Genomic DNA, 23,567 nt, shown 5'->3' with positions numbered 1-23,567 from the left:
AATTCCTAACTCTTCAGTCAGAACAAATTCCTTAGAGACTAGAAGAACTTTGTCTCTGTCACTGAAGAATATGGCTGAACTGTGCGAGATTTCCAATGGCTTCACTCGAAAGGATTGGTAGGTGTAGGATTTTGAGTTGAGCATCACATGGAAATTTCTCCTTAGTATTTCCTCGACCCCCTTTAATAGTACGGTGTTTCCTATGACTCAAGAAAGAGAAAAATGAAACTACGAAAACAAAAATCTTCACGCTTCCTGTAACTCGAATGATTTCCAAGTCTTCAAGGTCACACCAATTTCTTCACTTTCAAAGTCTTCAGAAAGTCAAAGTCTTCAGTTGAAGAACTTCATTTTTAGGGGTCGACTTTCTCTGTAATTATCAAACTCCTCATAGACTTATAGACCTGTGTACACTCACAAACACATCAGTCTCTTAACCTATAAGTCTTCAATACACCAAAATCACTAAGGGGCACTAGATGCACTTACAATCTCCCCCTTTTGGTGATTGATGACAATATAGGTTAAGTTTTCAACGGGGATAAACATGTGAAGTGTAAATACTGATATTAAGGAATTTCATTCCAAGATATAGAAGAACTCCCCCTGAAGATGTGCATCGTGAGGTATTTGCTTTTGAAGCAATGCACACTTGAAGAGTATAATCATGGAGATCTCCCCCTATATCTTGTAATTCATACACGCATTTGACATATAATATGAGGAATTTGAAATGCATGATGAAATATGGTGACTGATGTGATTCAGCATGCGTGCATTAACATTAATGAGGAATAAGCATGCAGAAGAACACCGCAAAAGTATCAAGCCACCATAGAGTTTAAGATTACAACTCGATCCAGCAAAGTCATCAGAAGAATGAGAGTTGTAACTTAGCAAAAAAAGCCCATATATAGACCCGCTTGAAGACTAACTCAAATTTCTCCCCCTTTGTCATTGAATGACCAAAAGGGTTGAAACTGAGGACCAACGCCCCTGAAGAATATCATGATGATGGAGGAGCGCCAGCGTTGTCAGGGTCTTGAGTCATTGTAGGGCCTGCTGCAGTGTCGTCCAAATCTTCATGCTCGTCTATGGCGCGTGATGAAGAATATGAGCTGGCCACCAAGGAAGGAACCTTGACCTTCTTGAATTTCCTCGGAGGAGGTGCAGACCAGTCAAAGTCTTCCTTGAAGCCCATTTGCATCAGATCTTCTTCACCATATAGATGTGACAAAATAGCCCAGGTGCGATCAAACACTTCATGGAGGTAGTAGTGGTTTTTCTTCACTTCATTGTGTGTAGAGGTCATGTTGTGAAGAATAGAGCCAAACTGACGCTTAACCCATTTGTGATTCCGATCGACCTTCTGGTGAAGACTTATGAGCAGTTCACGATCAGTCATCACACGTGGAGTAGTAGCTTGAGGACTTGACTTTGGAGCATTTGCAGCAGAATCATGTGTGGCAGAGTCATCGTTGGTGGAGTAGGATGCAGCTTTGCGAAACTGACCATCCAATGGACGAGTGCCTTCATCGGTCATAGCTGGTGACTTGCCCTTCTCATCAGATGAGGAAATTGTCCGCTTGAGGACTTCAATTGAGGGCAAGTAGCTGAGGTGATTCTGAAAATCAGCCTTGTAGTTGAGTGAAGACCTTGTTCTGAGGAATCTCATGATCCACGGCGCGTAAGGCTTCAACTCAAATGGAGAAAGTGCAACGTTTGCAAGAGTCCTCATGAAGAAATCATGGTAATTGATAGGAATACCATGCATGATGTTGAAGAGCATATTCTTCATCATCCCACAATTTCTTCATCTGAAAAATCACGTCCTTTGATTGGGCTGATAGTCTTCGTCAGAATGCAGTATATGGTTCTGGGCTCATAGAGCAAATCCTTCACGAGGAATCTAGTCCTTTGAGCTTGTCCAGGCTTCAGCGGCTTCATGAGCACTTGCATATAATGATCAGTAAGTTCAGGTTCATCATACAGACAGCGAGCGCCTTCTGGTGGAGGACTTATTGGCAAGGCACAAAGCAATTCAGAGGCTGGTGCCTTGTAATGAGTGTTTTCAGTCATCCAGTCCAACACCCATGAGTTGACGTCAGCAGCATCGCCTGTGATATGCAAAGTTGCGTAGAACTGAAGAATAAGCTCTTCATTCCAATCAATGATGTCAGTGCAGAAATTCAGCAAGCCTGCATCGTGAAGCATACTGAGAACCGGCGTGAAGCAAGGCATAGATTCCATGTCCACGTGAGGAATGTGCTCATGATCGAAGACTTTGTCCTTGTCAAATAGAACTGAGGAATAGTAGTTTGCCTGGCTGGTAGTCCAGAAACTCTTCCTTCTAAGACGAGCATTATCATACGGGTTGAATTCAGTGAAGAATACGTGCTCGCCGAAGAAATCATCAGCCTTGAATTTTGGCTTCTTGGAGAAGGGATTCTTTGCCTTGGGCTGAGGAGTGTCTGTGATTTGCAATATCACCTCAGGAATAGCAATCTCAGGTTCCTCATGTTGTTCAGTTTCTTCTGCAGTTGCATCCTGAGGCATCTGTTCTTCATTCACATTTTCATCAGCGCTAGTGGCTGGAATTTCCTCATGGACGGACGGGGTTGCACGATGTTCATCATATTCCACTTGTACTTCTGTAGCGACTGGGGACTGAGGAACAGCTTGGAGAGGAGTGAACAGTGGAGAATTGGGGTGCTGACTTTCCCAAAAGTCATCACTGAGCACTGGTGTGGTACATCCGATGTCCACATCCTCATCTTCAATTTCTTCAACACATGCCTCTTCAGCAGTAAACTGAGGCACATGTGAGGAAATGACTGGGGTTGAATGGATCTCATCCACTTCAATTTCTTTGTCTAACTGCTCTGTTGAAGCAGCAGATGGAGTTTCTTCATCAGATTCCTCGGGAATCTCATATTCTTCACCAAAAGGAACAAGATCCTTTGACGGCATTGATGAGATGGGAACGACATCAATTGGATTGTCAATTGAACTGATCAGAGTCTTCGTCTTCTTCGGAGCTGAAGAATTTGATGAAGATGATGCCTTCCTTTTCTTCATCGCTGCATGCTCTGCAGCCTTGGTCTTCTTCACATCAGATGCAGATGGAAGGATCGGAGTTGGTGTAGGCGCAGGAGGTGCATTTTCTTCAGGCGCAACTGTTGTAGTTGCCCTGATTTGTTCACTTTCTTCAGGCGCATCATTAGTGGATGTCGTGGCAATATCATCAGCGGCTGGAATGGAGTCATCAGCCCTGGTACTCTCATTTTCTTCAGCAGCCATACTGACATCAGCGGTGCTGGCATGTTCTTCAGTGGGCTGGGTAGATTCTTCAGCCTGAGGAATTTCAACATGCACCGGTGCAGAGGCAGTTGAAAAGAAAGTCTTCATCAAATTGACGAATCGAACCTTTGCTCCCTTCCAATCAGCATGGTATCGATTGAAATCATCACTCAGTTGCTTGATTTCCTCTTGCAAGGCAAGGAGCTGATCAGTAGTGAGAGTGAGGACATTGTCCTTGAGGTAGCGCTGTTTCTTGTATTGCGCTTTTTTCAGCCTTCGTCCTTCTGCATATTTCCACTTTTCTTCCTCAATGAAGTGAGTGAGAACATGACTTTGACCAGGAGTGAGGTTCATCTCCGGCAAAGGTGTAGCGGGGTCCTTGTGCCATAAGTCAATGAAATCGAGGATCGGCTTGGGATCCAGAAGTAGTGGCACATTGCTGCCTTTGGGTCTAGCGGCCCTGGCTTGCCTGTCTCTGATGATTTCAGCAAGTTCTTCATCATCCGCATCATCATCTCCTGAGGCAATAGAGAAGCCTTGAGTCCTTTGGCACGTGGCAATATGCACAGGTGCCGAAGATTTTGTCGGAGCAGCCGAAGACTTTGTCAGAGGAGGAGGAGCAGACTGAGGAATTGGCCGTGAGGGCTTTGAAGATGCTGGCCGTGGGGGCATTGCTGAGGAGCTTGGCCGTGAGGGCATTGAAGGAGAAGCACTGGACTTGTGGGCAGGCTTCTTTGGCATAGCCTTTCTGGGCTTACTGCCAGAGGCCTCAGCAGCGTTAGCAGTAGTAGCAGAATCTTCATTCAATTTCCTCACTGCCTCTTTTGCTTGCTTGGCTAGTTTGGCCTGGCGCCTAGCCCATTCAGCAGCATAGTCCTCACCGCGCTTGAAGCTGGTGGGATCCGCCAGTTGGCCAGGCCTCAATGGAGGTCTTGAGCATGGAGGATTGAGTGCGAATTTCTTCATGTACTTGGGAGTAACATATCTGTACTCCCTCCATTCTCGTGCCCATCTCCTCTCAATTCATTGTATGCGCACTTTGTGCTGATTCTTGTCCTCCTTGCCAAACTTGGCCTCATCTAGAGTGCAATATCCAACATAGATATCTTCAGGGATTTCAAACGCTGTGTTGACCTCAGGCCTTTTTCCTCCCTTCTGTGGCTTCTTGCCGTCAGCCATTTTCTTCAGCTGATGATTAACAACTGAAGTTTCTAAAGATGTATGCAACTTTTCTTCGAGGAATGCTGCAGATGAGTTAAGTTGATGAGAACCTAGTGATTCAGCAGCGGACATTTGTACCCGTGAACAGAGTATAGTTGCAAGGAATGTGGAGAGGTCATATGCGTTCTCAGAAGATCTTTTAAAAAGAGAATAGGTTTGAGGAATTTGACCGATGAGTCTTGAAGAATTTCACTAAGCGTTCTTTATCATAGGTTCCAGAGTTGTACAGATTTGGAAATCCACACAATTGAGGAATCTTGAAGAAAATCATTGCTTAGAGAAACGAATCAAGAACAGATAACATGTGAGGTGTTTTAGTGTGTGAAGATTTGAAGAATAAACACCTTTGAAGATTTTTAGGAAAACACATGAATCAGAGCGGGCAATAAATGTAACTTTTAATTACCCGAAGTGAAGAACACGACGAACTGAGAATGTTGAAGTGAAGTTCGTCCGTTCAGATCTTCCACGCCCTAACTCGGCAAAGGAAGACAGCTATGGCGGCGGCGGAGTGAAGAGATCCGCAACCGGCGCGAGTACGACGGCGACGTGGTCGAGGCAGTGAAGCTCTTCCTCACCGGAGACGATGAAGTAGCGGCGGCGCTAGGGTTTGGGAAGCTCGAGAGGGAGAGAGAGGTCGAGCGGAGTAAAAGTGAAGTGAGGAGAAGACAGAGGTATTTATAGCAGCAGTGAAAAACTGTGTGCCCGAGGATTTCGGACGAACGTGCCCCTGGCTTTTCTCATTCACCTGACATGTGTCACCCACGTACTGTGAGGTGGCAATCGTGTAGGATCGTGGGTGAATAGATAAGTATTTGTCGTGAGAAGCGGAACGGTTTGAGCGGCAAAGCCGAAAATTTAGATAATATAAGTTTTAAGTTACCGTTCTCAATTTCTTCAGCTGTCAAGGACAGAGTGAAGATTTTGAACGAGTTTCAAATCAGAACGCACATGAAGAATTTGTGAAAAGATTGGATTGAGTTCAGCATAGAGGGGGAAAGGGTCCGATCACATTCACTTAGCGGAAAAAGTCAACTTGAAGAATTAGCAATAAGTGAATGCTGTAGAGGACATAAACTCATACGTATATATATATATATATATATATATATATATATATATATATATATATATATATATTCAACTGAAGACAAACAACGGAAATAGTAAAGACATTTCAAGTTGAAGAATTTGAAAAACTGAGGAATTTCAAAAACGAAGAAAAACTCAAATTAAAGATTTTCAACTTTGGGTGGTGGCGTAACCCACCATATAAGAAAGCTGATTTCAGACACCGCGTACAATTGTCGTAGGGCTCTAAGAATCAATTTCTTCATTAATTTCTTCACACTTAGAGGGTTAGTCTTCATTGATTGAAGAAAAACGTTACTTCGTGTGTTGTGCATCTAAGTCATCAAGTCAGCATAAGTGTTAGGATGAGTGTCCTATTTCAGAGAACATTCAAAGATTCTAGGATATTTAGCTCACACCGCAACTTGCTAAATCTCTTCTCATCCAAGGGCTTAGTGAAAATATCGGCCAGCTGATCTTCAGTTCTTGCATGGAAGATGGAGATATCGCCCTTCAACACATGATTGCGAAGAAAATGATGACGAATCTGGATGTGCTTTGTCTTCGAGTGCTGAACTGGGTTGCGAGAAATCTTGATTGCACTCTCATTGTCGCAGTAGAGAGGCACATTCTTCACGTTGATGCCATAGTCCTTGAGAGTTTGCTTCATCCATAATAATTGAGCACAGCATGATCCAGCAGCAATGTACTCAGCTTCTGCAGTGGAGAGAGATACGCAGTTCTGTTTCTTCGAGGACCAACAGACCAAAGATCGTCCGAGGAAATGGCAAGTGCCTGACGTTGACTTGCGGTTCACGCGATCGCTAGCATAGTCAGAGTCTGAATATCCAACGAGATCAAATGAAGAGCCCTTGGGATACCATAATCCAAGTGTTGGTGTGTGAGCTAGATATCGTAGAGTATGCTTCACAGCCTTATGGTGTGATTCCTTCGGTGTAGCTTGAAATCGGGCACACATGCAAACACTAAGCATAATATCTGGCCTAGATGCACATAGGTACAATAAAGAACCAATCATGGAGCGGTATACCTTTTGATCAAAGTCTTGACCAGTTTCATCAGTGCATAGATGGCCATTTTTGGGCATTGGAATTTTGACCCCTTTGCAATCTTGCATGCCGAATTTCCTCAATACTTCTTTGAGGTATTTCTCCTGCGATATGAATATACCATTGCGCTGTTGACGAATTTGAAGCCCTAAAAAGAATTTCAATTCTCCCATCATAGACATTTGATATTCTTCACTCATCATATAGGCAAATTCATCACTATAATGTTGATCAGTACAGCCAAAGATAATATCATCAACATATATTTGACACACAAACAGTTCACCATCATAAGATTTAGTGAAAAAAGTTGGGTTGAGTGAACCGGGTTTGAAGCCATTCTTCATGAAGAATTCCTTCAAAGTATCGTACCACACCCAAGGGGCTTGCTTGAGGCCATACAGGGCCTTGTTGAGTCTGAAGACTTTGTCGGGGTTCTTTGGATCTTCAAAACCTAGGGGCTGAGCAACATATACTTCTTCCTCAATCTTACCATTGAGGAATGCACTTTTCACATCCATTTGTTGTAAGATAATATCATGATGGTTAGCGTAAGCAAGTAATATGTGAATAGCCTCAAGTCTAGCAACATGTGCAAAAGTTTCATCGAAATCAATTCCTTCAACCTGTGTGTAGCCTTGAGCTACAAGTCGTGCCTTATTCCCACTACTAGGAAAAGGCCTACTAGTGGCGCACTAGTTTTGCCTACTAATGGCGCACTATTGGTGCGCCACTAGTACCACGCCACTAGTATTATATACTAATGGCGCACCATGTGGTGCGCCATTAGTATACCATTCGGTGCTCCACGGGTATTCCCTCCAGGTGCGCCACTAATAACCTTATAGGTGCGCCACTAGTAATAAAGGAAGGTGCGCCACTAATAAGGGCTTAAATGCGCCACTAGTAATGTATTTGGAAAACAAAAAAATCTAAATTTACAGAAAACAACCTATAAGGAAAAATAATTTAAAAACAAAAAATGAAATAGAATCATAATTTTTATTAGTAAGAATATTACAATGTCTTTACAAGTTTCCAATAAAAGGAAAATTGCAAGGAAATAAAAGAAAATCCTAAAACTAATCTTCTAGTAATCTTTTCTTCTTTTTCATCACTTTATCCCTGCAAAATGTAACAAAATAAATAGAAAGACAAACAAACTATTTATAACATGTCAATACTGTCATTTTTTATGCAAAACTAGATATGAGCATATATTTCCAAAATTACATGGTGTGAATATGTATGAGTAAGATTATAATGGAAATGAATTTTGATAGGAGCCCACTTTCGATGAGTATTTATCTAACAGAGCTAAATAATCAGGGTATTTATCCGCTTCTTACTGTACACATGAATACAAGGAGTACATGGGTCTATATTACTACTTCATGTCTACATCAGTGCTTGTCTACAGGAGTAATATGAACATCATTCTACATGGGTCTCTGAGCATCTTCTTACAAAGTTGGCTACAAAACAGATCAAGACAATGCAAGTATACTTCTGAGTACACTGCTGATATGCTCCAGCTAAATGAGTACAGTACAAATGAGTACTCCTGCTGCTTAATGATGCATCTTAATTAACAGAAAATGTTTCAATTAATTTAAATTAAAGTAATAGTCGTGCTGCTTAATGATGCATCTTATACAGGCAAAACTACTCCTGCTGCTACTTAATGATGCATCTTATACAGGCAAAACTACTCCTGCTGCTACTTAATGATGCATCTTAAACAGGAAAATGAGTAGAAAAATATCAGTTAATTTAAATTAACTGAAAAGGTTTCAGTTAACCTCTTCACTGCCACAAACTATCCATCAGCAAGTTGTCCTTTGTACACCTCAGCATGCCGTCCCTTTTCGATCAAATTATCTACAGAAACATTGTACATTCAGTTTTCAAGCAAAAATGTTTAGATATAATTAAGATATAGAAAACTATGGCTGGTAATGCTTCATTAACATAAGAAACTAATTCTTGCTTTGACAGTAAACAGACAACAATTGACAGTAGGGAGTAAATAAGTTTTAAGTGTATGATGCATCTTAATTTCTCATAATTTTGAAGAAAGCATCAATGCTAACAGTAGGGAGTAAATCAGTTAAGAAATGTTTCAGTGTATGATCATGATAATGTACACTACTGAACAAGAGCAGTACACTACTGAACATGAAGAGAAGAGAAGACAAGAGAATAGAGAAGAGAAGAACACTAAATTCCTACACTACTAAACAAGAGCAGTACACTACTGCTGCACTTGCTACTCTAGAATTTGGAAGCAATACTCCAATACCGCGGTATTGGAAGCAATACTGCAGTAGTTCAAGCAGTACTTCAGTGGAGTAGCTGCAAAGAATTAACACTAAGCATAAGATACACTAAGAATTTTTAGTGGAGCAGCTGCATAGAATTAACAGAATTAAGAGAGCATCAGCAAGTTAACAAGCTACTAAAAAAACACTGCAACCAATACAGTACTGCAAAATTACATAATTTGCAAAATTTTGTAAACTGAAGTTTTTGCGAAGGAAACAAAATTTTATAGCTTCAGGCCTACAGAATAGCTTCAGGCTGGAGCACTACAGTTGTTGGTAAGACTTCTTGTAGCTTTAGGCTGGTTGGAGTACTACAGCAGCAAACATTTCATGGTTAGAGTACTCCGTTTGCAGTAGCCAAACATTCAGATATCTACAGTAGCTTCAGGCCGGTTGCCTGACTAAATAGTCATCCTCTCGTGAGGATTCTGGAGCAAAAGAGCTGCTACTTAGGTAGTGGGAGTAGTTGATACTACACTAAATTACTCTTTGCAATTTTGGACTGAATGTGTTGAGATCTTCAGCTACTGTCAGCAGAGTTACAGAGTAGTGATTGATGGACGGGGTGTGATGGGCTCACCGAGGTAGAAGGCGGCGTACTCGGCATAGACCTCGCCGCAGCGGTCGTAGGCATCGCCCAGGAGGCCCCAGCCGAGCTTGGCGTCGCCCTCCTGCTCAAGTTGCTCGTCTCGCCATTGGCGACGCCTGCCCGCCTCGGCCTCCCGCACCCGCCGCCCCTATAGGTCCTCCACCAGCGCGGCCTGCCGCAGCTCGTACACCGCCTCCTCGGTCGCCGTCCATGCCGCGTACCTTCTTCACCTTCCATTCCACTAAGAAATCAGTGGAAATATTAGGGAGTAGAAGCTCAACAGAATGCACCAAATCGCCAAAATTCCATCCCAGCTACCTCCAGAAGCAGCAACCGGGAGTGAAGCTTCCAGCCTACACGCAACATCCCCCGCAACCCACAAGATAGGGGAGGAGGGAAGCACCTTGCCGGAGACCGCTCGGCAGGCGGGCTGGGCCAAAGGGAGCAGCCGCCACAGGGACCCTCCGCCGCGGCGGGACGGTGTCGTCGAGGCGGGAGACGGTAGGCGGAGACCTCCATCGGCAGGCAAGCGCTCCGGTTGGTGGGGAATTTTCACCTCGCCTCGTCGCTAGTGGGGGTGGGGGAGAAGAAGAGGGAGGCGGAGCTCCTTGGATTGCTCGTCAGGGAAGGTGGCTGGTGGCGGAAGGGGTGGCACCTGTAAAGCTCGTGGGGCGGATCTGGCCGGTTCTCGGTGAGTGGAGACGACGGCGGCTCCACCACTCCCACATCCAGCACTGAAGCTGCCTTCCGATCCGTCGCCGCCGAGCTCGGGCTCCTTGGCTGTGACAGCCGCGAGGAGGCACGAAGGGGACTGAAGAGAGAGGAGGGCAAGGGCCACCGCGTAGGAAGAGGAGGGAGCACTGGGAGGCGGCATGGATCGGGGCCGGGGCGAGGCCGAGAGACGTGTGTGCGTGGGGTGAGGGATAAGAGGATAGGGTTCCTTGCGAGAGAGAGGAGAGAGATGGTGGGTGGTTGGGCTGCGGCACTTACCTACAAGACCACAATGGCGCACCCCATGGAAAAGTGCGCCATTAGTATCAAAAATAGCAATGGCGCATCAGGGAAAAGTGCGCCACTACTATGTCCAGAAGTGGGTCAAAGCTTGGTCAAACATAGTAATGGCGCACTTTTTACTCGGTGCGCCATTACTATTTTAGATATTAATGGCGCACTATGTATAGGTGCGCCATTACTATATAGTAGTGGCGCACCGCATGTATAATGCGCCATTAATGTCTATATTATCTATAGCCTATTTTCTAGTAGTGTCCTCACCACAAGGACATTTTCATCTTGCTTGTTGCGGTAGATCCACTTTGTGTCAATGATGTTGTGCTTGCGAGGATCTGGACGTTTAACCAGTTCCCAGACATTCTTGAGCTCGAACTAATGTAATTCTTCTTGCATGGCCTGAATCCACTCAGGCTCCAGAAATGCTTCATCTACCTTAGTGGGCTCTACGATAGAGACAAAAGCAAAGTGTCCACAAAAGTTAGATAAATGTGAAGATTTTGAGCGAGTGAGTGGACCTGGTGCTTCAATGTCATCTATGATCTTCTCAATTTGCACTTCATTAGAAATTCGAGGATGAGTGGGTTGTCTTCGAGGAATTTGATCAGCATTCCCTTCAGGAGCATTTTCTTCAGCACCATTTTCTTCAGGTGCGCCAGCTCGGTAATCATCACGATCAGGAATGAATTCTTCAGCAGATTCTTCGGTAGGAATGACATCCTCAGTAGCCTTGAACTTGATAGAATCTTCAGGTGCTGGTTCATCTATCACAGAAGGTAGGTGCTCTCTTTGCGAGCCATTAGTTTCATTGAACCGCACATCTACAGTTTCAACAACTTTGTGAAGAACGTTGTTGAAGACTCTGTAGGTGTGCGAGTCCTTTCCATAACCAAGCATAAAACCTTCATGTGCTTTCGGTGAGAATTTAGATGTGTGACGAGGATCTCTAATCCAACATTTAGCACCGAAGACTTTGAAATAACTCACATTTGGCTTTTTGTTAGTGAGGAGTTCATAAGCAGTTTTCTTGAAGAATTTGTGAAGATATACCCTATTGATGACGTGACACGCAGTATCAATTGCCTCAATCCAGAAGCGACGAGGCGTCTTGTATTCATCAAGCATAGTGCGAGCCATTTCAGTGAGGGTTCTGTTCTTGCGCTCCACGACGCCATTTTGCTAAGGAGTATAAGGAGCAGATAACTCATGAGTAATACCAAGTTCATCAAGATAGCCATCAAGACCGGAATTCTTGAACTCGGTCCCATTGTCAGTTCTGATGTGCTTGATCTTCACACCAAAGTTGGTTGAAGCCCTCGAGGAAAATCGTTTGAAGACTTCCTGCACTTCATGTTTGTAAGTGACAATGTATACCCATGTGTAACGAGAATAGTCATCAACAATAACAAAGCCATATAGAGATGCATCATTTGAAACAACAGAATAATGATTAGAACCAAAGAGATCCATGTGAAGCAATTCAAATGGACGAGTGGTAGTCATGACAGTCTTCGCTGGATGCTTGGCCTTTGTCATCTTTCTAGCTTCACAAGCTCCGCATAAGTGATCCTTGAGGAATTTGACATTCTCAATGCCAATGACATGCTTCTTCTTTGCAAGCATATGCAGACTCCTCATGCCAGCATAACCAAGTCGTCAATGCCATAGCCAGCCTTTTGAAGCTTTTGCAAGTAAGCACACGGCTGGTTGTGGTCCTGTAGAGAAATCAAGAATATACAGATCTCCTCTCCTAAAGCCTTCGAAGACTTTGGAATGGTCAGCTTCCATGATCACAACATAATGATATCTTCCAAAGACAACAACCATATCAAGATCACAAAGCATTGAGACAGACATGAGGTTGTATCCTAAGGACTCGACAAGTATGACTTTGTCCATGTGTCGATCCTTTGAGATCGCAACCTTACCTAGGCCCAATACCTGACTTTTGCCTTTGTCAGCGAAGATGATATGCTTCAGATGTTACGATGATAAAGGAGCATCCATCAATAGATTCTTGTCACCCGTCATGTGATTTGTACCTCCACTATCGAGGACCCACTCGTTTGCTTTGGGCTGATCATCCTGCAGATGAATTAGTGCAACTTACGAACTCATATACTTCATCAGTGAAGAATATGACATCAATATCATCAGTTCATTTTCATCAAGCAATAGCACAGATAAAACATTATGAGGACGTGATAAATGAAAATTCATTTCTTCATGATTAGCCTGCGTCCTTTCAGGCACTGTTCAGGTCTCCAGCAAATTCTTCAGACGTTTTGAGCACATCTGGAGACCTGGCCCTGTATAAGAGATTAGTTCTTTTTCTTCACGACCCACATCTGAAGGGGTGGCAAAGAATTCATCACTCTGCGAGCACCATATGAGAAAGGTGGCATAGAATCTAGTCCGCTTCGTTTCACATAAGAGGGGTTAGGGTAAGCATATGAATAAGCAGAGAAATTCTTCGAGGACTTATGGACATAATGATTCGAAGAATAATGCGCATATTCATAGCCCTTAGCTCTACCCTGCGAAACAGAAGGGTTAACACAATGACGATCATATGAGGACTTTGATCCATTTGAGGAATTTGATCCATATGAAGAATTTGGTCCATATGAAGAATTTGATCTGGGGTTCCTATTCTTCACAGGTGGTGTCATGAGGACATTCACCTGAAGACTTTCAAGGTAACTTTTGGGAACCCAAATTTTCTTCACAGGGGAACCCTTCCTGCAGTTAGTGCCAATATATCTAGCAAATACTTCACCATTCTGATTTTTGAACAGTTTATAGTTGGAGTCAAATGACTCATCAGAAGAATGAGGAGATTCACATGTAAAGCCAGATAAGTTGGATGGATCAACTGGAGGTCCCTTTGCAGCAACCCATGAGGTTTTGGGGTACTGCTCATGCTTCCAATATGTTCCATCAGCATTGAGTTTCCTCTCAAAGACAATACCCTCTTTCCTAGGGTTTCTGTTGAGGATCTGCTTTTTGAGCACATCACAAAGAATCCGATGCCCTTTGAGGCTTTTATACATGCCTGTTGTGTACAATTCCTTCAGCCCTGCATCATTAGTAGTACTAGCAATGTCCTCAGATGAGGAATTAGTGATAGCAGAGACAGGTGAAGAATTTGAAGCATTTGAACATTCAGGTGAAGAATTAGTAGATTCACGTTCAATGCACTTAAGACATGGAGGAACAAATTCTTCCCGAGTAGCGCTGATTTGTTGAGCAAGTAATGAATCGCGATCCTTTTGAAGATCTTCATAACACACTCTTAGCTTCTCAAGATCTTGCTTTCTTTGAAGAAATTCATAGGAAAGCTTCTCATGATCAGATGAGAGAGTGTTATGACAACTTTGAAGGTTGTCAAACTTAGACTGAAGTCTTTGAAGATTTTCAGTTAAGTCTTTAGTGCGGTCCATTTCATCACCCAACATATCATCACTTTTGTCAAGCATGTTTTGAAGCTTTTCAATAGCCTTTTGTTGTTTCACAGCAATCTTAGCAAGTTTAGAGTAGCTAGGCTTAAGATTTTCATCAGATTCATCCTCGCTTGATTCAGAGGATCGGTATTTAGTTACCTTGGCACCCTTTGCCATGAAGCAATAGGTGGGAGCGTAGTCATCATTGCCTTCATCAGCATTGTTGGTGTTCCCATTTTCTTCAGTGTTGAAGATAGACTTGCTAACAAATGCGGTAGCAAGAGCTAGACTTGCCACACCAGACTCAGACTCCTCGGATGCCTCCTCTTCCTCATGATCCTCAGATTCAGCCTTAGAATCCATTTCCTTGCCAATGAATGCCCGAGCCTTCTTGGAGCTGCTCTTCTTGTGAGATGAAGACTTTGAGGATTTTGATGATGAAGACTTTGAAGATTTCTTCTTCTTCTTTGCATCATCAGAACTGTAATCCTTGTATTTCTTCTTCTTTAATTCCTTGTCCCACTGAGGACAATCTTGAATGTAGTGACCAGGCTTCTTGCATTTGTGGCACAGCCTTTTCTTGTAGTCACTGGATGAGGAATCGTTGCTCCTTGAGGATTTTCCAAAGCGACCATGTCTTGAGAACTTCCGAAATTTCTTCACGAGCAGTGCTAGTTCCTGGCTCAGTTCTTCAGGATCACCAAGGCTGCTGGTAGAGTCTTCTTCCTCAAACTCAGAGACTGCCTTGGCCTTCAGAGCACGTGGTTTGCCATAGCTCGGACCATAGAGATCTCTCTTCTCAGCAAGCTAGAACTCATGAGTGTTTAGCCTCTCCAGGATATCAGCGGGATCAAGTGACTTGTAATCACCACGCTCTTGAATCATCAGTGCCAGAGTGTCAAATGAAGAATCGAGTGATCTCAGCAATTTCTTCACCACCTCATGGTCGGTGATGTCAGTGGCGCCAAGTGCTTGAAGCTCATTTGAGATATCAGTGAGGCGATCGAAGGTTTGCTGAACATTTTCATTGTCGAGTCTTTTGAAGCGGTTGAAGAGATTGCGAAGAACGTCAACACGAGAGTCACGTTGAGTTGAGACTCCTTCATTTACTTTGGAGAGCCTATCCCAGATGAGTTTAGCAGTTTCCAAAGCACTCACTCTACCATACTGCCCTTTACTCAGATGGCCACATATGATATTCTTTGCTTGAGAATCGAGTTGCTTGAATCTCTTCACATCAGCAGCATTCAGAGAAGGTGTGACTGAGGGAACACCATTTTCCACAACGTACCAGAGATCGTTGTCAATTGCTTCAAGATGCATTCGCATCTTATTCTTCCAGTAGGGGTAGTCCGTGCCATCGAAGGTAGGACACCCAGCAGGGACCTTGATCATACCTGCGGTCGACATAACTAGAACTCTAGGTGGTTAAACCAAAATCACACAGAACAAGGGAGTACATTGCTCTGATACCAATCGAAAGTGCGTTATATCGACTAGAGGGGGTGAATAGGCAATTTTTATGAATTCTTCACTGAGGAATTTGCTGGTGAGAAAATTCCTAAATGAAGAACTACTTGCAGCGGAATAAGTACTCAGAAGGGAACATAACAGAACACACGCATAGTCATCATGATGAAATGAAAACAAGCACAAAGTACAGAAAGCGTAAACACAGGATAACACAAGGAAGAAGATGATTAGACTGAAGAATTAGAACTGAGGAAATTGAGAAAGTATTCAGTCAAAGTCTTCAAACAGATATGAACAGACACAGAACAACATACATGAGGAAATTAAAGAGTTGAGGAGATAGAACCAGTTAGCTCGGTGAAGACAATGATTTGGTAGACCAGTTCCAACTGCTGTCTCAGTTGTACATCTGGTTGGAGCGGCTGAGTATTTAAACTCGAGGACACCCAGTCCCGGACACACAGTCATCACTGTATTCTCCTTGAGCTAAAGTCACACAGACCTCGCCCAATCACTTGTGGTAAGTCTTCAGGTGACTTCTGAACCTTCACAAACTCGGTCACTCGGTGATCCACAATTCCTCTTGGATGCTCTAGACCTTGACGCCTAACCGTCTGAAAGAAGCACAGTCTTCAAAGGAAACAAGTGTCGGATCCACGCAGGATCAATCTCTTCAGTGATGCTCAATCACTTGGGGTTTTGTAGGTTTGGGTTTGGGATTTCCTCACTTGATGATTTTCACTCAAAGTCCTCGGAGGATGGGTTGCTCTCAAATGACAAGTGTCATTTTCTCTCGGAGCAGCCAACCAGCTAGTGGTTGTAGGGGGGGGCTGTTTATAGCCGGGGAGCAGCCCGACATGATAAGACATAAATGCCCTTGTCTGATATGACTGTTAGGTGGGTAGATATTTTGGGACAGCTGGCGCGTAGCACAGCAATGGTCGGAATATTTGAGGTTTGAATTCCTCTGGGCTATCATGTTCCTCACTTGGTAGGCAATTCGCACTGGCGAATTCCTAACTCTTCAGTCAGAACAAATTCCTCAGAGACTAGAAGAACTTTGTCTTTGTCACTGAAGAATATGGTTGAACTGTGCGAGATTTCCAATGGCTTCACTCGAAAGGATTGGTAGGTATAGGATTTTGAGTTGAGCATCACATGGAAATTTCTCCTTAGTATTTCCTCGACCCCCTAACAGTACGGTGTTTCCTATGACTCAAGAAAGAGAAAAATGAAACTACGAAAACAAAAGTCTTCAGGCTTCATGTTCCTCAAATGATTTCCAAGTCTTCAAGGTCACACCAATTTCTTCACTTTCAAAGTCTTCAGAAAGTCAAAGTCTTCAGTTGAAGAACTTTATTTTTAGGGGTCGAATCTCTGTAATTATCAAACTCTTCATAGACTTATAGACCTGTGTACACTCACAAATGCATCAGTCTGTTAACCTATAAGTCTTCAATACACCAAAATCACTAAGGGGCACTAGATGCACTTACAGGTGGTGCGTCGCCGTGTCAGGGAGGAGGACGAGCACGTCCGTCGCTACATGGCTGCTATGGACGTCAGGTTCTCCAATACCTGGCAGGGTCTTTGGGGAGATGACCGGAGCTATGATCATGTGATGGTTCCTTCTCTTTGGGTGTCCATAGCCCGTGCCTCAGGAACCGCGAGTGGCCTAGATTATTCTGTAGTATTCGATCTTTATTAGCTAGCTAGCTAGTGATGTATTCGATATATAATATTCGAGATTATATATTATTCGAGACGATGCACATTATGTACTATGATTCAGGATTTCCTCTTATTGATTGCATGCATGCATATTGTAATTTGAATATATACTAAATTGTTTTATATTTCTTCTGGTCTTGTTAAATAAAAGCTATGGCGGACAATACCGGCAGAGAGGGAGAAGAGGCCCTGTTCAAGATCATATGCTCCCCTCGCGCGCCAGATAATCGAAATGAAGAAGATGACGGCTCCCAATATCTGAACAATACCGGGGAGGGTGATGATATGATATTCGACCGCGACGACCGAATTGATGAAGTCATGGATTATGATGGCAAAGAAATGAATGATTATGATGGCGACGAAATTAATGATTATGATGGCGAATAAAATGTTGATCTTGATAAATTAGAGACTGACGAGGTATATTTATATAAGCAGGCATCTGGTGATCATCACATGTTTTAAATGATTTGAAGATATATTAACGAATCGATCTTTCTTCTTTTCAGCCTTCCAGATCGAGCAAATCTTCTACATGCAGAGTGCGAGGCCCGGGAAAAAAGTTGAAGCAGGGCTTAAAGTACAACATCGCTGCCATCAAAACTAATGGTGAACCAATAGCGCCTAAGAACATTGCGAACAAGTTCGTTCGTCAGTGTGGAGTTCTTGTGAAGGACAAACTCACGATCTCCCTTCAAGAATGGAGAAAGCCATCAAAGCCCCGTCTAGATCTTACTTTTGTCAATGACAAAGCAAAAAAAGCACTTTGGGAAGATCTCATGGAACATTTCACCCTACCAGATCATTTCACAGCTGCAGATGTGGAGAAGGTCAAGGACGCTGCTCTTAGGAAGATGTCAATTGCATTCAATAACCACAAGAAAACTAAATGGAAGGACTACGTCAAAGCAGGAAAGAAGACTCCGGAATTCAATGGAACACTGGAGAACCAAAGAGAACACTCGGACGATTTCGTGAAATTCAAGGAATCAGAATTATCTAAGGAACGGTCCAGAAAAAACAAGGCCAATGCCGCAAAAAAGGAGAAATTCCATAGGCTGGGGCCAGGTGGTTACGCGGTGGCAATGCCTAAGTGGGATAAGTCTGAACAAGAGATGCTGGTTGCACAGGTCACTCCAGTTACATTGAGCTGCCCCCCGGGTGCAGAAGTTGGTTCTATGCGCATGGGGGGCATTGGACCCGAAGACAGGCGAGGTTTCAAAGAAGCCATGTCTTAAAGGAGCCGATGATAAGTTAGTTGAAGCAATAGAAGAAGCTCGAAAGGGGGTGTTCACGCCCAACTAAGAGAACGATGAGCTTACGCGCGCCCTGGGAAATCCTGAACACCCGCGAAGAACACGAGGCAAGGGTGTTGTTCCGTGGTATGAGGGCTTTTCTGAGTGGAACGTCGACTACAGAAGCCGTGTGAGAAGGAAGATGGAGGAGGAGAAGAAGAAGCTGGAGGACGAGCAGAGGAAGCAAGAAGCAGAACGGCTTCAAGGCCTAGAATCAGCGCACGCGGACTTGGCACTCAAATTGCAGAGGCAGCAACAGCAGATCGACTCTCTTAATTAGCTAGGAAAGGGGGTCTCAACAGCGGCCGCAACTAGCGGATGATCCAACATTGGATAGCACCGTCCCATCCATGCCGAGAAGCAGCGTGGGTTCCGCCCCGGGCGAAGCACTGCTGGATAGATACCCTGTGGATGACATCATGGAGAACACTAACTGTGAGCTACACTTCAAAATAAAGAACATATCTGTGAAGGCGGCAGATGTCGTTGCTTATACAAATCCCCCCGAAGCAACCTACCATTGTAGAACGATTCTAGCTGGCTATGCTCGTGTCGTGGTTGATGGGTTGGTGGACCATTATTCGGGGCTACAGCTTGACATTCCTGGAGGTGACGAGGAGCACACACTGGGAGAGACCATACATCATATCATCCTATGGAGAAAGGATTGCATCATCTTTCGAAGGCCACCGACACCGCGTCAGCTAGAGTTTGAAATTCCAGGAGGTGACGAGGAGCAGACGACTCACGCTCCTCCAACTCGTGAGGCCACTCCTCCGACTTCAACTCAGCCAACGCGTGAGGACACTCCTCCTGCTTCAACTCAGCCAACGCGTGAGGCCACTCCTCCTGCTTCAACTCAGCCAACGCGTGAGGCCACTCCTCCTCCTCCAAATCCACCAACGCGTGCCACTCCTCCTCCAAGTCCGACACCGCGTCAGCCGTCTCCGCTGCCTCAGCAATCGCGGAAGAGAGTCGCCGCAGCTATGGTGTGTAGTGCTACAAGTCGAGGTAGTACAGGAGGTACAGGCGGAGGCAAGCGATTTCATTATGGTCCAAAAAGCCTCGCGCCTCTTCCGCAGAGGCCTTACGACATGACCAAGGAGAAAAATAAAGCCATAGTGAAGGCACATTTCGCACCAAAACCGGCACCGCCGGCAAGGGAGAAAGTGCCCGAGGAGAAGATTGACCACTTTATTCGTATGGCGCGACCACCAGCTCCCAAGCCTGTTGACTCAGACTATGAGCGCCAAATCAGGAAGGCACATCGAGCACGACAAAAGGGGTCAAACTCGAGATCGAGCCAAGCAGCTGGCCAAAAATGCGGGAAAACCGTTCCCCAGCTAGGAGAACAGGCGGCGCAATCGATCCCCCCGCTTGTTGTACCAACACATGAGAGTACCAGTGTCGGTCAGCTGGTAATAACAGACGAGCATAGACGGAATGCTGAAATGCTCGGTATCACTGTTGGACAACTCCTCGAGATTGAGCCCATGCCTAAGCTTAAAGAGGAGGACATAAAATGGAAATATGCCCGCGGCCAACCTTTGGTAAGGCCCGAGGAGGTCAAGAACCTCCCAACGGGAATGTATCAATTACATGATTGGTACATGAAAATTACCAAGAGTAACAATCGAGAGGGCCTCATGGTGAAAGTCACGGAAGAGTATTACTTCAATAAGCTAGCTCTGTCCATTGAGCATTCAGAACTATTTCAGTTATTCAACCAAGACGCACTCGACAAATTCATCGTCGGTTGATATTGTCTATAAGTGATTTCTTTCTGTAATTCAAGTCTCAAGCTAGTTGTAGTGCTCATTGATCGATCATTACTTGTAATTATCCTTACTATATTCTTTTCTGTGGTATATTATGCAGGATGAAGATGTATGAAATGAAAAAAGCTGGACGCTATGGCATTGGGTTCATTGACCCAAATACCATTAATGAAGAAACATGGACATATCCATGGTATCAAGCAGAGGTAGAGAAAACATGCTAGAGTTCTTGAAGCGTCTCAATACCAATGAACATACACTACTTCCTTACAACTACACGTGAGTCACACTGTCTTGTACTACAATTCTGTTTTTACTTACTAGCTAGCTAGATGTTAATAATTAAGTGTATAGGGTTTAGGGTAGTTGATGAGTTATGTACATGCCCGCTTAATTAAGACATGCAAACGTGTGTGCATGCAGTTTCTATTGGATCTTGTTAATCATTAAAGTTGACGAAGAAACAGTTAAAGTACTGGACTCACTACTTAAAGAGAAGAGAGAGTACACAACCGTGAAGGGGATAATCGACAGGTAATTTCAATCATTATTAACTATATGTCGGCCTCTTTAGTTCGTCATTTTCTGATATCAACTATTTAATAACTCGTTTATTTATTTTCTTTGCCGGCGGGCAGGGCTTGGGCAAAGTTCAGGAATTCCAAAGAGGTTCCAGGCGAATGGAGAGAAAGGCTGCATTGGTTTCGACCCAAGGTATAATTAATTAAGTAGTACTATCTAGCTATACCTACCATGCATCTCTTTAATTCTAGTTTCAATAGCATTAATTATCATGCTTGATTAATTATTATCTAATTAAATTCTATTCTCGTAAAGGCCCTGAAGCAGGCGCAGGGGATTGATACGTGTGCATACTGCGTTTTTGAGAACATTCGCATGATGACGTCCGAAAGAACCAAAACTGATAGACAGCTATGGGTACGCGCGTTTGACAGAACACTATTCACAATTTTTACATCATTATCGATATCTAGTCACATAATTAATACACATGCATATTGATCTCCTTCTTAATAGCTCGAGTCGGTGCGGGAGACGCTCCTACTAGTGGAGCACATACGAGCACTTCAAGAGGAAATAGCGGGATTTTTGCTCGACGAGGTCATAGATCCCAAAGGGGAATTCTACTACCCGCTACCGCCCCAATGAACTACTCCCAATTGTCATCGTGCTCCGAAGGCACTAAGGCAAATGCCACTGGCTCTAAAGGCTACATGTGGAAAAAACTGTATATATATAATTGTTGGCACACTAGTGATAAATTTTTACCTAATGTGTATGTGATTACCATGTGTGCCAAACTAGTGTACCAAGCATTGCCAAAAATTTACCAAATGTGTAAATAATTTGTATGTGTAGAAACCGCCAAAATTGAATGTGTTTGGATGGCAGTGGTAGATAATTTGTATGTGTAGAAACTGAAAAATTTGAATGTGTTTGTATGGCAATGCTAGATGATTTGTATGTGTAGAAACTGCCAAATTTGGATGTGTATATATGGAGTTGCATTTCTGCATTTGTTATGAGTTGGAGTTGGAGTTGTTATGAGTTGGAGTTTGATTTGCATTTCATATTGTTATCTTATTGTTGTCATATTGTTCAATTGTCATATATCATACTCCATCCGTCCCAAAATAAGTGTCTTAACTTTGTACTAGCTCTAGTACAAAGTTGTACTAAGCTTGAGACCATTATTTTGGGACGGAGGGAGTATATTGTAGCTATAAAAATAACATAATTTGACATTCCTCATAAACTATATTTGCCATGCTCTATGCATGAACTTGAGTTCACATGTTCCATTAGAAAGTGTTTTTGCCATTGTTGCAAACGAGAGATAATTTTCCATGATACAAAAGCTACAAATGTCATGTGACTTGACTTAAATTGCAAAAGAGAGATAATTTTTAGATGATACACATGTTGATACTCTAGTTCATATTTTCTCTTAGTTGTATTCATCACTCTAGTTCAATTAATTGTCATTTGTTGTCATAGTTAAATTGGTCCTCAAAGTACTGTAGTATTATTGACATACTTTCAAAATACTTTGCTATAGGACACAACATTATTTATTTGTCTAACAAATTAAAGTGCATCAGGTCATGGCCAATTCCGGAGGCAACAAGGAGGAGGTATACCATGTGGAGATGCTCAACCAAGATCTATTAGAGGCTCATCAATATATCATCAAGAGCCTGCAAGAGGTGAATGCCTCGCTGAAGGCGGAGAAGGATCAACTGGTGAACGATAGTGTTGATTTCTTCAAGAAGACTAATAAGCTAAGGGACGAAAGGGATAAGCTGATCGAGAAAAGGAATAAGCTGAAGCAGGAGAGAAAACTCATTAGGGTAGAGAGGAAAGAGCTCAGATGAACATAACTCATTTCAAAAAAGATGGAGATAGCAATAGAAAGAAGATTCGCCAGCTGTAGTTAATCCTTGATCAAGAGTAGACTTATGTAGTTGACTTATGCAGTTCTTTAACTTAAGTTGATGAGTACCTATTTAGTTTGTGAAGTTGACTTGAGTAGAATTATTTAGTTTATGAAGTTGACTTAAGTAGAATTATTTAGTTTGTGAAGTTGCTTTAAGTAGAATTATTTAGTTTGTGAGGTAGAATATTTCTTTTATTAGTAAAAAATCAATTTACTGGCGTCGGCCAACAAGGCATGACAATGGTGAGATACTCTTACTGTTGGCGTTGTCCACGTCACACGCCATGAACATGTAGAATACTGCTGATGTGGGCTCCAAGACCAACACTATTTTTTTAACAATGGCGCCATGTTGGTGCGTGGGGTGTCCGCGCCAGCAAGGCCATTTATTCCACGCCATAGCTAGGCTTTTTCTGCACTAGTGATCACGTTTTGGACAGGTACTGTATCGCGCAGCCACCGCAACTACTCTGCACCGCATCTCAGTATGGCCTCCTCCTTTAGGTGCTCGGATGTCACTCATCGACGGAGCACCGAGACAGCCACGTCCAGTGGCCATCGCCCGGGCTCGACACTAGCCTAGCAGCTCGTAGGCTCCCGTTTGTCGGTCATCAAGTGTGACCACTATCCACGACTAGTGTTGCGCGGATTGTCGAGCATGCAAAAACATCCCAGATGGTTGTTTCTTCAAGTGTGAAAAATGTGAAAGTGATGGGGTGAATACTTCTTTGTAAGGTTGTTCTTCCGATTCGTCGAGATTTATAACTTATTAGTTACTCAAAATTGAGTGCATGATGATT

This window comes from Triticum dicoccoides, chromosome 3B (assembly GCF_002162155.2).
Source record: "Triticum dicoccoides isolate Atlit2015 ecotype Zavitan chromosome 3B, WEW_v2.0, whole genome shotgun sequence".
Lineage (NCBI taxonomy): Eukaryota > Viridiplantae > Streptophyta > Magnoliopsida > Poales > Poaceae > Triticum > Triticum dicoccoides.
This window is presented reverse-complemented; position numbering follows the sequence as displayed.